Here is a 13,766-nt window from a genome sequence, read left to right as displayed (position 1 = left end):
GCTGCACAGGTTGCTACTGGAATCCTCTTCCACTCCTCCATGATGACATCACGGAGCTGGTGGATGTTAGACACCTTGAACTCCTCCACCTTCCACTTGAGGATGCGCCACAGGTGCTCAATTGGGTTTAGTCCATTACCTTTACCGTCAGCTTCCTCAGCAAGGCAGTTGTCATCTTGGAGGTTGTGTTTGGGGTCGTTATCCTGTTGGAAAACTGCCATGAGGCCCAGTTTTCGAAGGGAGGGGATCATGCTCTGTTTCAGAATGTCACAGTACATGTTGGAATTCATGTTTCCCTCAATGAACTGCAGCTCCCCAGTGCCAGCAACACTCATGCAGCCCAAGACCATGATGCTCCCACCACCATGCTTGACTGTAGGCAAGATACAGTTGTCTTGGTACTTCTCACCAGGGCGCCGCCACACATGCTGGACACCATCTGAGCCAAACAAGTTTATCTTGGTCTCGTCAGACCACAGGGCATTCCAGTAATCCATGTTCTTGGACTGCTTGTCTTCAGCAAACTGTTTGCGGGCTTTCTTGTGCGTCAGCTTCCTTCTGGGATGACGACCATGCAGACCGAGTTGATGCAGTGTGCGGCGTACGGTCTGAGCACTGACAGGCTGACCTCCCACGTCTTCAACCTCTGCAGCAATGCTGGCAGCACTCATGTGTCTATTTTTTAAAGCCAACCTCTGGATATGACGCCGAACACGTGGACTCAACTTCTTTGGTCGACCCTGGCGAAGCCTGTTCCGAGTGGAACCTGTCCTGGAAAACCGCTGTATGACCTTGGCCACCATGCTGTAGCTCAGTTTCAGGGTGTTAGCAATCTTCTTATAGCCTAGGCCATCTTTGTGGAGAGCAACAATTCTATTTCTCACATCCTCAGAGAGTTCTTTGCCATGAGGTGCCATGTTGAATATCCAGTGGCCAGTATGAGAGAATTGTACCCAAAACACCAAATTTAACAGCCCTGCTCCCCATTTACACCTGGGACCTTAACACATGAAACCAGGGAGGGACAACGACACATTTGGGCACAATTTGGACATGTTCACTGTGGGGTGTACTCACTTATGTTGCCAGCTATTTAGACATTAATGGCTGTGTGTTGAGTTATTTTCAGAAGACAGTAAATCTACACTGCTATACAAGCTGTACACTGACTACTCTAAGTTATATCCAAGTTTCATGTCTATAGTGTTGTCCCATGAAAAGATATAATGAAATATTTGCAGAAATGTGAGGGGTGTACTCACTTTTGTGATACACTGTATATGAGATTATACATCACTTTTTTTTTTAAAAAGGTAGGGTACCCATATAATACCAGATAATCCACATGGCCAAAGGTATGTTGACACCCTTCCTGATTATGGAGCTCAGGTGTTTGAGCCTCGTCCATTGATAACAATGAATATGACATCAATTATAAAATAATTTACATTTGTTGCCTCTAACTTTATGACAGCAGTTTGAAGAAGACCCTAACATGACTGAGCCGCTGTCCACAAATACATATTTTGCAAGAATCCCAGTGGTCTTCACAGTGCCCAGACCTCAACCACAAACCTCAACCACAGTTAATTACAAACCAATATTTAATAAGACATCATAATATACAGTGTATCACAAAAGTGAGTACACCCCTCACATTTCTGCAAATATTTCATTATATCTTTTCATGGGACAACACTATAGACATGAAACTTGGATATAACTTAGAGTAGTCAGTGTACAGCTTGTATAGCAGTGTAGATTTACTGTCTTCTGAAAATAACTCAACACACAGCCATTAATGTCTAAATAGCTGGCAACATAAGTGAGTACACCCCACAGTGAACATGTCCAAATTGTGCCCAAATGTGTCGTTGTCCCTCCCTGGTGTCATGTGTCAAGGTCCCAGGTGTAAATGGGGAGCAGGGCTGTTAAATTTGGTGTTTTGGGTACAATTCTCTCATACTGGCCACTGGATATTCAACATGGCACCTCATGGCAAAGAACTCTCTGAGGATGTGAGAAATAGAATTGTTGCTCTCCACAAAGATGGCCTAGGCTATAAGAAGATTGCTAACACCCTGAAACTGAGCTACAGCATGGTGGCCAAGGTCATACAGCGGTTTTCCAGAACAGGTTCCACTCGGAACAGGCTTCGCCAGGGTCGACCAAAGAAGTTGAGTCCACGTGTTCGGCGTCATATCCAGAGGTTGGCTTTAAAAAATAGACACATGAGTGCTGCCAGCATTGCTGCAGAGGTTGAAGACGTGGGAGGTCAGCCTGTCAGTGCTCAGACCATACGCCGCACACTGCATCAACTCGGTCTGCATGGTCGTCATCCCAGAAGGAAGCTGACGCACAAGAAAGCCCGCAAACAGTTTGCTGAAGACAAGCAGTCCAAGAACATGGATTACTGGAATGCCCTGTGGTCTGACGAGACCAAGATAAACTTGTTTGGCTCAGATGGTGTCCAGCATGTGTGGCGGCGCCCTGGTGAGAAGTACCAAGACAACTGTATCTTGCCTACAGTCAAGCATGGTGGTGGTAGCATCATGGTCTTGGGCTCCATGAGTGTTGCTGGCACTGGGGAGCTGCAGTTCATTGAGGGAAACATGAATTCCAACATGTACTGTGACATTCTGAAACAGAGCATGATCCCCTCCCTTCGAAAACTGGGCCTCATGGCAGTTTTCCAACAGGATAACGACCCCAAACACAACCTCCAAGATGACAACTGCCTTGCTGAGGAAGGTGAAGGTAAAGGTGATGGACTAAACCCAATTGAGCACCTGTGGCGCATCCTCAAGTGGAAGGTGGAGGAGTTCAAGGTGTCTAACATCCACCAGCTCCATGATGTCATCATGGAGGAGTGGAAGAGGATTCCAGTAGCAACCTGTGCAGCTCTGGTGAATTCCATGCCCAGGAGGGTTAAGGCAGTGCTGGATAATAATGGTGGTCACACAAAATATTGACACTTTGGGCACAATTTGGACATGTTCACTGTGGGGTGTACTCACTTATGTTGACAGCTATTTAGACATTAATGGCTGTGTGTTGAGTTATTTTCAGAAGACAGTAAATCTACACTGCTATACAAGCTGTACACTGACTACTCTAAGTTATATCCAAGTTTCATGTCTATAGTGTTGTCCCATGAAAAGATATAATGAAATATTTGCAGAAATGTGAGGGATGTACTCACTTTTGTGATACACTGTACAATATATTGTGAAAAGCCTTTCTTGAAGACTGACGAAAAAGGGGCAAATCCACATATATGCCTGTGGTTTGGGAATGGAATATCCAACAAGATCATTGTCAGGTGTTTATACACTTTGACCAAACTTCTTATACAGTGGTACCTTGAAACTTGACGTCAAATTGGTTGTGGGAGTGGCGCTGAGTTTTAAAGGCATTGAGTTCCAAGGTATTTTTCCCCATAAGGATGTATGGGAAACCTTTTAATGTGTCCATGGTCCAGTGGAACTGCATATATTTTAGGCTAATGTAAAATAATGGGGTTGTTTTTGACACTTTTACACTGAAAATAACACAAATATAATATAAAAACACTGAAATACAATTGAAATCAATATAAAAATACAATTAAACCTGGTCTTTGCTTTTACTTCTTTATTGTTTCCTTACACTTCTTAATTGTGGAGATGCTTGACCTTAGCAAGCTCAGTAATTCACATGTTAAGCGACAAAATCACTTTTGTGCTGGCTGTGTCATTATTTCCTTGGGAGTGTGTGGATGCACAAAGCTTAATGTGACTTATTGTACTAAAACAACAAGCGAGGAATTTCATTAGTGGAGAGAACTTATGAGCAGTAATAATTAAGAGAGGTTTAGTGTTCCTGTGTCGTTCTTTTAATACATTGAGTCATATTAAGCTTTTTTAAACGTTAAGCGTTTTAGACTCTCTCAGAAAAGCTGATTCTTACAATTTTTCAGAACCCCGAGCTATAACACAAGTTTAAAAGTGAAACAAGTGATACATGTGGATGCTGTTGGAGTGGATTTGATGGTTATTCCACACAAGTGCAGATTCGTCTCATAGTCGCACTTTAATGACATTTTACTTTACATTTAAGTGTCGAGTTTAAGTGTACAAATTTCCCACAAAGTCTGTCAAGTTTTAAAGATTTTGAGTTTAGGGGATGCCGAGTTACAAGGTACCACTTTTTTCAAAAAGAGCATGCATTATTCTAGCCACTAAAATGATTAGCTCCAGACTGATCATAGAATGCTGTGGTAAATGTGCTGAGCTTATGTGTACAGAAGGTGAATTTAGCACCCTCCTCTAAGCATGTCATTCTGCTTAGTCATTTTGCATAAAGAGCAGTTCAGTAAATATCAGAGGGTGGCTTAATGTGTCACATTAGTGCTAGTTCTTACACTTCCAAGTTGGTAACTATTATATAGTCATTTAATGTGCAACTCAAATTACCTCGGATAATCAAGTATGGATTTTAGCACTACACTACAGCAGTGTTAGTAATATGATTGAGAAATTGGCACCATAAAGCAATTATTCTTCTGGAAAGGCTGTGTTTTGGATTGTGAAACATGATTGTACAGATTTGCTTCCCAGTCACAAGAATATTAGTGAGGCACTAACGTTTAATGATAAGGCTTGGCATGCAGTCCATATTTAAAAATACCCTTTTGGAAAGTTTATGGATGGGGTTACGGTAATGACTGGGCTTGTTAGGAACCAGCCTAACCTACATTTCATCACAGTGGAATATTGTGGAATAATGCAGGATAACCAAGCATGATTGACCACTCTAAAATCAATTTTGTATTTTTTTGTTTAAGAGGAGTGTGCTTTGTACCACTACAATCAATGCTTGGCAATGCACATTGTCATCCTAGACTGCTTGGCTACTTGAACATAAACTACAAAGCTTTCAATAAATAGTTGTACTAACACAGCTTTAAGAAGCAGTTTAGAACTTAATGGTGAGTGTTGCAGCTCAGGATGGATTTTTATGAGCTATGATCTTCAGCACTTAGCAGTTCTGTTCTTTTCGCTACAATACATCTGAGCTGTTTTTGCTGCTTCACAACAGTGTTTATAATAGAATAGCATTAGCTGGGCAACAATGTTGTAATAGGAAGGGTGCATTCTATGACAGTGACAAGTAACTTTTACAGACAGTCTCTTTGGCTGACTATCTTGCTAGCATTTTTCAGCTCGTGTTTCCAGGAGCTCAATCAGTAACTGATAGTGGTTTGGCTTTCTGTTTAGAATAGAATAGAATAATCTTCATTGTCATTGTACAACATACAACGAGATTCAGGTCACTTCAGATCAGGCATGCTGATCTTAATATTAATAATTATACTACTACATAGTAGAGAAATAAGTGCTTAAACTTATTATAATAAAGTGCATACTAATTATTGCACCCATGTGTATTCCATTTTTACTGCTTAGTGTGTTTACGGTAGTGTTGGGTGGTATGGCCACCTTCTGAGCGCTTTAACTGCTGCTACTTTGCATTCTTGTTTTGTTCGTCTGGTGAACTGAGTAGCTGGCAGAGTTGCAACCAAGTGTTTTTTGTTTCATCTAAAGTCTGTTCCTTTGTTTCCCTGTTTCCTGGTGATCTGTAAGGTGTTTCTGCAAGGTCTAAGTCTATCTTTCAGTCTTGTTTTAGGCTGTGGCTTTGGTTTGGTTTTATTAACTTAGTTTTTAAGTTTGATTATATTGGTCCTTTAGATATTTCCTTTCCATGATTAATATAAGAGGTGCTGGATTAAACCTAGCACCTCTTTTAAAAGAAGCTGACCACCCTATGACAAACACTTGTACCCCAGTAGGGTTCTGAAGGGTCACAAGTATAGTACAATTGTATTGAATTCGCTATATACCAAGGGAATGTAGGCAATTTTCATTGATCAGAACTTCTGATTCCACAACAATGTATATATCTGCAGATTAGCAAAGTAGTCTGAAAAATATATAAATACATAAATAAAATTAAATGTACAATGTTGTAAAAGCACTGTTATGAGCTCTAATTTTTTGACAGACTCCAACAGCAGGGAGATCTGCTTTTCTGTGCTCATCCAATCACACACAATCAGAGCTCGAGACAGGCTTTTTGTTTTTCTAACAGGTTTCCCATACTCCTCTTCTACTATTCATTGCAGCCAAATGACATTATGTAATAGATTAAACAATTGAACTCTGACTAAGCTACTGTTGCGGGCTGCCAGCACGAGCCATCACAGTTTATCATAGCCATGCCGGTAAATGAAACAAAGCCCGTAGGTGTTGCCTTTAGGGGACACATACTCATACTAAAGAGAAAGTGAAACAAAGAACAATGTTCTGAGAGTGTCCTAGAGGCACAAAGTACTTCATCAGTTTCTCACTGACTGTCTGGTTTTAGCTGATTAGGCCTGTCAGATAATTAACATTTTGCCTGATGAATCACTGCTGTGGACATTATAAATAGAATAAAGCAAATTGGTGGATCTTTCATACCCACAAGAAAAGGAAAAAGCAAGGGAAAGGAGAACCACAAAAATATTATGTTTTCATTATTCATTTATACTCTTTATATATGTGTAAATTTTTTGTACCTGAAAATACACATAGAAATGTCAGTGCTGGTGCTCAAGTGGCTTGGTTGATTATGCTAGCCCACTACCATTGGGATCCAGGGGTTGAATCCCCAGCTGTGAATAATTGTCCAGTGAATCCGGTGCAGCAGTTTTGTTGGTATTTTTAGTTGATGATGGAAGCAGAAGTGCTCCAACCAAAAATATAAAGCCAACAGCGGCGTCCTGTGATCAGAAAGTTTGCTCTGAAAAAAAGACTCAAGAAAGATAAGCACACATTGTTTATAAAAAAGACTCAAGACTCTAACTGTACATCAACAGTGAGTTCTAGGAGGGGATGTATTCCTTTTAGATTTAGATAGATAGATAGATAGATAGATAGATAGATAGATAGATAGATAGATAGATAGATAGATAGATAGATAGATAGATAGATAGATAGATAGATAGATAGATAATTTTTAAATAGTGTTGAATAGTATTTAAATAGTATTTAAATAGTGTTGAGTAGTATTTAAATAGTATTTAAAAAATCTCATCAACACGGTTGAACCTGATGCACTCAAAAAATTAACCAAAAATAAGGTCTAGTTTGTTTACAACTACAAACTTGTCAACAAATAAAGTAATATTAAACCTACACCAAACAGGCATAACATTTTGACCACCTTCCTAACTGACTGGTCTGTGGCTATGCAGCCCCATACGCAACAAACTGTGATGCACTGTGTATTCTCACACCTTTCTATCAGAACCAGCATTAACTTCTTCAGCAATCTGAGCTACAGTAGCTCGTCTGTTGGATCGGACCACACGGGCCAGCCTTCGCTCCCCTTGTGCATCAATGAGCCTTGGCCTCCCATGACCCTGTCGCCGGTTTACCACTGTTCCTTCCTTGGACCACTTTTGATAGAGACTGACCACTGCAGACCAGGAACACCCCACAAGAGCTGCAGCTCTGATCCAGTCGTCTAGCCATCACAATTTGGCCCTTGTCAAACTCGCTCAAAACCTTACACTTACCATTTTTCCTGCTTCTAACACATCAACTTTGAGGATAAAATGTTCACTTGCTGCCTAATATATCCTACCTACTAACAGGTGCTGTGATGAAGAGATAATCAGTGTTATTCACTTTACCTGTCAGTGGTCATCATGTTATGCCTGGTCGGTGTATGTATATTGTATATTTAGAACAAATCTACCGTAGACACTTTAACAGCTGGAGTGGCATATAGTCTTAGATCCCCAGGATAAAACAGATTTACACTGTGGTCCTGTATCATTACTTGTCCCACACTATGATACTTTTCACAAATATGTTGTCTGGTTTTATATAACACGAATCACTGTAATGTGTACTCAGTGTCAGATAATGAAATAAATTCTTTAATAACAGACCTGTGATTACACTGTCATGTCTCATCATCAGTTAGCACTTTCAAGACTTGCAGACGTGCAAAATGGTGTAGCGAGAACAAGCCCTCAGCATAAAGGTTGTGACGTGACATTGTATCATTTTCCAATCTTGTACTTGGTCAAAACGTGGAGTGATTTTGTCTGTGACAGCTAAATCAGGCCAGTTATGGCTTTACATATGTTTTGCCAATTTAGAACACGAGTATTTTTTTATATTTTGTGGGTTTTTTTTGTAATTCACCCACCACAAAAAAGTTAATTAACGCCATCTTGACCTTTGCCCAAACACTGGAAATGCCACTGTTGCCTGAGTAATGTAATATTACAGGTAATGAAAGTTCTCAAAATTATATTGAAATGAAAATGAAAATAAAACTTTAGAATTATAAGACTCGAGTGTCCAACAGAGTCTGACATTGTGTTGTTAAGTTGGAAGCACATGAAAGAATTCCATTTCCATCTTTTACAAACTTTTTTTTCCTGCAAATGATGGTCTCTGTAGCTTCAATTTAAGAATAAAGTGAGCTGTGACCTCATGAGCCTCCAACAAAAGCAAGTACAGTAGACCCTTGACTTACAAATTTAATTGGTTCAGAAGGGCTGTTCTTAAGTCAAAATGTTCGTTAGTTAAACCTATTTTTCCCATAAGAAATAATGTAAATAGAATTAATCCTCCCAAACCACCCCCTTACCTAAGCTTTCTAATGTCACACAGTAGTACTGTACATAAAAACACACACATCACATTTCAGTACAGTATGTGTGCTGTACCATACATCATAATACATTTTCTTCCTTTTTTATAAAATGTATCTACCAGAAACAACAATAACTCTCATATTTCTCTATTATTTCTTCCTTTATTTTAATAGTGTTGTATTTTGTAGGTGCAATTGCATGAAATTACTCAGCGGACTTCCTTCTTCTCTCTCACTCACTGTACCCGCTGTCTGATACACAGTGACAGCTACTGGCAGGAATAATTATACAACACTTTCTCTGCAGCTTCTTTTTGGCCATTTTAATATAGAATTTTACGAAATATAAAGAAAACACCGGAAAAAAACACTGTCCGCTGTCCGAATGTTCGCTCACTGTATACAGTATATATATATATATATACGTATATATATATATATATATATATATATACAGTGTATCACAAAAGTGAGTACACCCCTCACATTTCTGCAGATATTTAAGTATATCTTTTCATGGGACAACACTGACAAAATGACACTTTGACACAATGAAAAGTAGTCTGTGTGCAGCTTATATAACAGTGTAAATTTATTCTTCCCTCAAAATAACTCAATATACAGCCATTAATGTCTAAACCACCGGCAACAAAAGTGAGTACACCCCTAAGAGACTACACCCCTAAATGTCCAAATTGAGCACTGCTTGTCATTTTCCCTCCAAAATGTCATGTGATTTGTTAGTGTTACTAGGTCTCAGGTGTGCATAGTGAGCAGGTGTGTTCAATTTAGTAGTACAGCTCTCACACTCTCTCATACTGGTCACTGAAAGTTCCAACATGGCACCTCATGGCAAAGAACTCTCTGAGGATCTTAAAAGACGAATTGTTGCGCTACATGAAGATGGCCAAGGCTACAAGAAGATTGCCAACACCCTGAAACTGAGCTGCAGCACAGTGGCCAAGATCATCCAGCGTTTTAAAAGAGCAGGGTCCACTCAGAACAGACCTCGCGTTGGTCGTCCAAAGAAGCTGAGTGCATGTGCTCAGCGTCACATCCAACTGCTGTCTTTGAACGATAGGCGCAGGAGTGCTGTCAGCATTGCTGCAGAGATTGAAAAGGTGGGGGGTCAGCCTGTCAGTGCTCAGACCATACGCCGCACACTACATCAAATTGGTCTGCATGGCTGTCACCCCAGAAGGAAGACTCTTCTGAAGTCTCTACACAAGAAAGCCCACAAACAGTTTGCTGAAGACATGTCAACAAAGGACATGGATTACTGGAACCATGTCCTATGGTCTGATGAGACCAAGATTAATTTGTTTGGTTCAGATGGTCTCAAGCATGTGTGGCGGCAATCAGGTGAGGAGTACAAAGATAAGTGTGTCATGCCTACAGTCAAGCATGGTGGTGGGAATGCCATGGTCTGGGGCTGCATGAGTGCAGCAGGTGTTGGGGAGTTACATTTCATTGAGGGACACATGAACTCCAATATGTACTGTGAAATACTGAAGCAGAGCATGATCCCCTCCCTCCGGAAACTGGGTCGCAGGGCAGTGTTCCAGCATGATAATGACCCCAAACACACCTCTAAGACGACCACTGCTTTATTGAAGAGGCTGAGGGTAAAGGTGATGGACTGGCCAAGCATGTCTCCAGACCTAAACCCAATAGAACATCTTTGGGGCATCCTCAAGCGGAAGGTGGAGGAGCGCAAAGTCTTGAATATCCGCCAGCTCCGTGATGTCGTCATGGAGGAGTGGAAAAGCATTCCAGTGGCAACCTGTGAAGCTCGGGTAAACTCCATGCCCAGGAGAGTTAAGGCAGTTCTGGGAAATAATGGTGGCCACACAAAATATTGACACTTCAGGAACTTTCACTAAGGGGTGTACTCACTTTTGTTGCCGGTGGTTTAGACATTAATGGCTGTATATTGAGTTATTTTGAGAGAAGAATAAATTTACACTGTTATATAAGCTGCACACAGACTACTTTTCATTGTGTCAAAGTGTCATTTTGTCAGTGTTGTCCCATGAAAAGATAAACTTAAATATCTGCAGAAATGTGAGGGGTGTACTCACTTTTGTGATACACTGTATATATATATACAGTATATATATATATATATATATAAAGAGAGAGAGAGAGAGAGAGAGAGAGAGAGAGAGAGCGGGAGATAGACGATCGGAGTCAACTTGTTCGTGAAAAAGATCGTTCGTAACCCGAAATGTTTGTATGGTAAACCGTTCGTAACTCAAGGGTCTACTGTATAAAAGCTTAACAATACAGAGCTTTATTCAGCTCAGATTAAATCCAGTACAATTTTTTATTGAGTAATGACTTTATTTATTGATCCCCAACCTCATCTATAAAGCCACTCAAACAATAAAGAGATGTCTACCAGTTAGTAATGGAAGCACATAAAGAGAGCCAGAGAAACTCGGGTTTATGAAAAGTACCTGAGCTTAGTCTTGTTCCAACAACAACAACAAAACATTTATTCATTTGTACGATCATAAAGGAACAAGAATTAATGCACTATAACTGCTATTAACCTGATATGAAATATGGTTTAGAGATAAGTAAACACCAAAAGTATCAAGAGTAATTAAGGTGTTGCTTTTGTGACAAGCCATTTGATTGCTAATGGTGTCTTATCAGTAGGGACAGTGAGAACAAACAGAGGACAAAGAAATCACTGGCACAGCATATAATATGATCTAATTTCTGTTGGTTATGGAGCTGAAACATATTTTGTAGTCATATGATGCATGTCTGAAGAGGTTAAGGATTCTGTTGGGCAAACATTGCAGACAGTATGAACCCAATATACACCGATAAGGCATAACATTATGACCACCTTCCTAATATTGTGTTGGTCCCCCTTTCGCTGCCAAAACAGCCCTGACCCATCGAGGCATGGACCCCACTAGACCCCTGATGGTGTGCTGGTATATGGCACCAAGATATTAGCAGCAGATCTTTTAACTTCTATAAGTTGTGAGGTGGGGCCTCTATGGATTGGACTCGTTGTTGTGCTCCTCAAACCATTCCTGAATCATTTTTGCTTTGTGGCAGGACGCATTATCCTGCTGAAAGAGGCCACAGCCTTCAGAGAATCCCGTTTCCATGAAAGGGTGTACATGGTCTGCAACAATGCTTAGGTAGGCAGTTCGTGTCAAAGTAACATCCACATGGATGGCAGGACCCAAGGTTTCCCAGCAGACATTGCCTAAAGCGTCACACTGCCTCTGCTAGCTTGCCTTCTTCCCATAATGCATCCTGGTGCCATGTGTTCCCCAGGTAAGCGACGCACACGCACCCGGCCATCCACGTGATGTAAAAGAAAACGTGATTCATCAGACCAGGCCACCTTCTTTCATTGCTCTGTGGTCCAGTTCTGATGTTCACGTGCCCATTGTTGGCGCTTTCTGCGGTGGATAGGGGTCAGCATGGGCACCCTTGACTGGTCTGCAGCTATGCAGCCCCATACAACAAACTGTGATGCACTGTGTATTCTGACACCTTTCTATCAGAACCAGCATTAACTTCTTCTGCAATTTGAGTTACAGTAGCTCGTCTGTTGGATCGGACCACACGGGCCAGCCTTCACTCCCCACGTGCATCAATGAGCCTTGGCCTCCCATGACCCTGTCGCTGGTTTACCACTGTTCCTTCCTTTGACCACTTTTGATAGAACACCCTTCAAGAGCTGCAGTTTTGGAGATGCTCTGACCCAGTCGTCTAGCCATCACAATTTGGCCCTCGTCAAACTCGTTCAAATCCTTACGCTTGCCCATTTTTTTCTGCTTCTAACATCAACTTTGAGGATAAAATGTTCACCTGCTGCCTAATATATCCAACCCACTAACAGGTGCCGTGATGAAGAGATAATCAGTGTTATTTCATCTGCTATTACAGGCACAACTATTACTACTACTACTATTAATAATAATTACAACATTTCTCAGATAATTTAAGGCAATGATGCCAATGGATGGGGGGGGGGGGGGGGGGTTAATCATCAGTCAGCATCAGTTTTTCAATCTCACAGCCCTTAGTCATCTTGTCCTTGATGTGACATGCTCTTAGACAGCAATTTCCTGGCTACTCTCTCTCTCTCTCTCTCTCTCTCTCTCTCTCTCTCTCTCTCTCTTTTTCTCTAAAAGCGACGATGCTTTATTAGCAGCTCTAGGCTCCCTGCATTATGCATTAAGTTCATTATGCTTGTCTACAACGAAGAAAGAAAAGACAGAATCAGAAAGAGCAAATCCTCTTTATTTTACATGTTCCCTGAACCTCGAATCCAAAATAAATGAACCCCAGCAGTCAGGGTATGAAATATTCATTCTACTGTCATGCCTCTTCATGGTTGGCAGATGAATGGTTTTAATGGAGTGATGTCATTGGGCTTTTTTTACTCCCTCATACTGGATGCTGAAAATAATACAATTCTGACAGACATACTTTGACCACACTGCTCTTGCTTTAAAAAGACATGTAGCATTTGCATTCTGTCCATCATAATAAATGAGACATGACTAATGTTGGATTCCATTAATAAATGAATTTTATTTGACACAGTCTTGTCAGTAAGGTAATATTATTTTTAGTTAATAATACTAGATCCAAACTTACCCAAAGTAATTAAGTTCAATTACTCATGAGCTAATTCTTTAAAACATATTAAATAGCTGATCCTGAAGACATTTTTGCATACGTTCTATTTTTCTGTGTAAAACAGAGACTTAAAACTGACAAAAAAGTAGGTCAGTTCAGTAACGTCAGAACGCAATAACACGAGTATAATAAGAGTATTATTATGTAACAATCACATTCTGCATCATCCTGATTTCAAGCACTACCACAGGGCTAGAATACACCCTAGACAGAGTGCCAGTCCAATGCAGGGCACTTTATGTTCACACATTTATAGGGGCATTTCAAAGCAGCCAGTACTCATTCTGTATTATTATTATCATCATCATCATCATCATCATTATTATTATTATTAATAAAAAAACACCTTTATTTGTCATGGATATACGAATGCAGGTGTACAGTACAACAAA

At 40.5% G+C, this 13,766-nt stretch overlaps 1 protein-coding gene across 1 annotated transcript in view; it reads left to right on the top strand.

The window, feature by feature from the left end:
- fstl5 (follistatin-like 5) overlaps window positions 1–13,766 on the top strand; it is a 267,906-nt gene that overhangs the window by 40,043 nt on the left and 214,097 nt on the right. The gene's annotated exons all lie outside the window — the stretch shown is intronic.

This window comes from Trichomycterus rosablanca, chromosome 8 (assembly GCF_030014385.1).
Source record: "Trichomycterus rosablanca isolate fTriRos1 chromosome 8, fTriRos1.hap1, whole genome shotgun sequence".
In the NCBI taxonomy this organism is placed as follows: Eukaryota; Metazoa; Chordata; class Actinopteri; order Siluriformes; family Trichomycteridae; genus Trichomycterus; species Trichomycterus rosablanca.
This window is presented reverse-complemented; position numbering and strand designations above follow the sequence as displayed.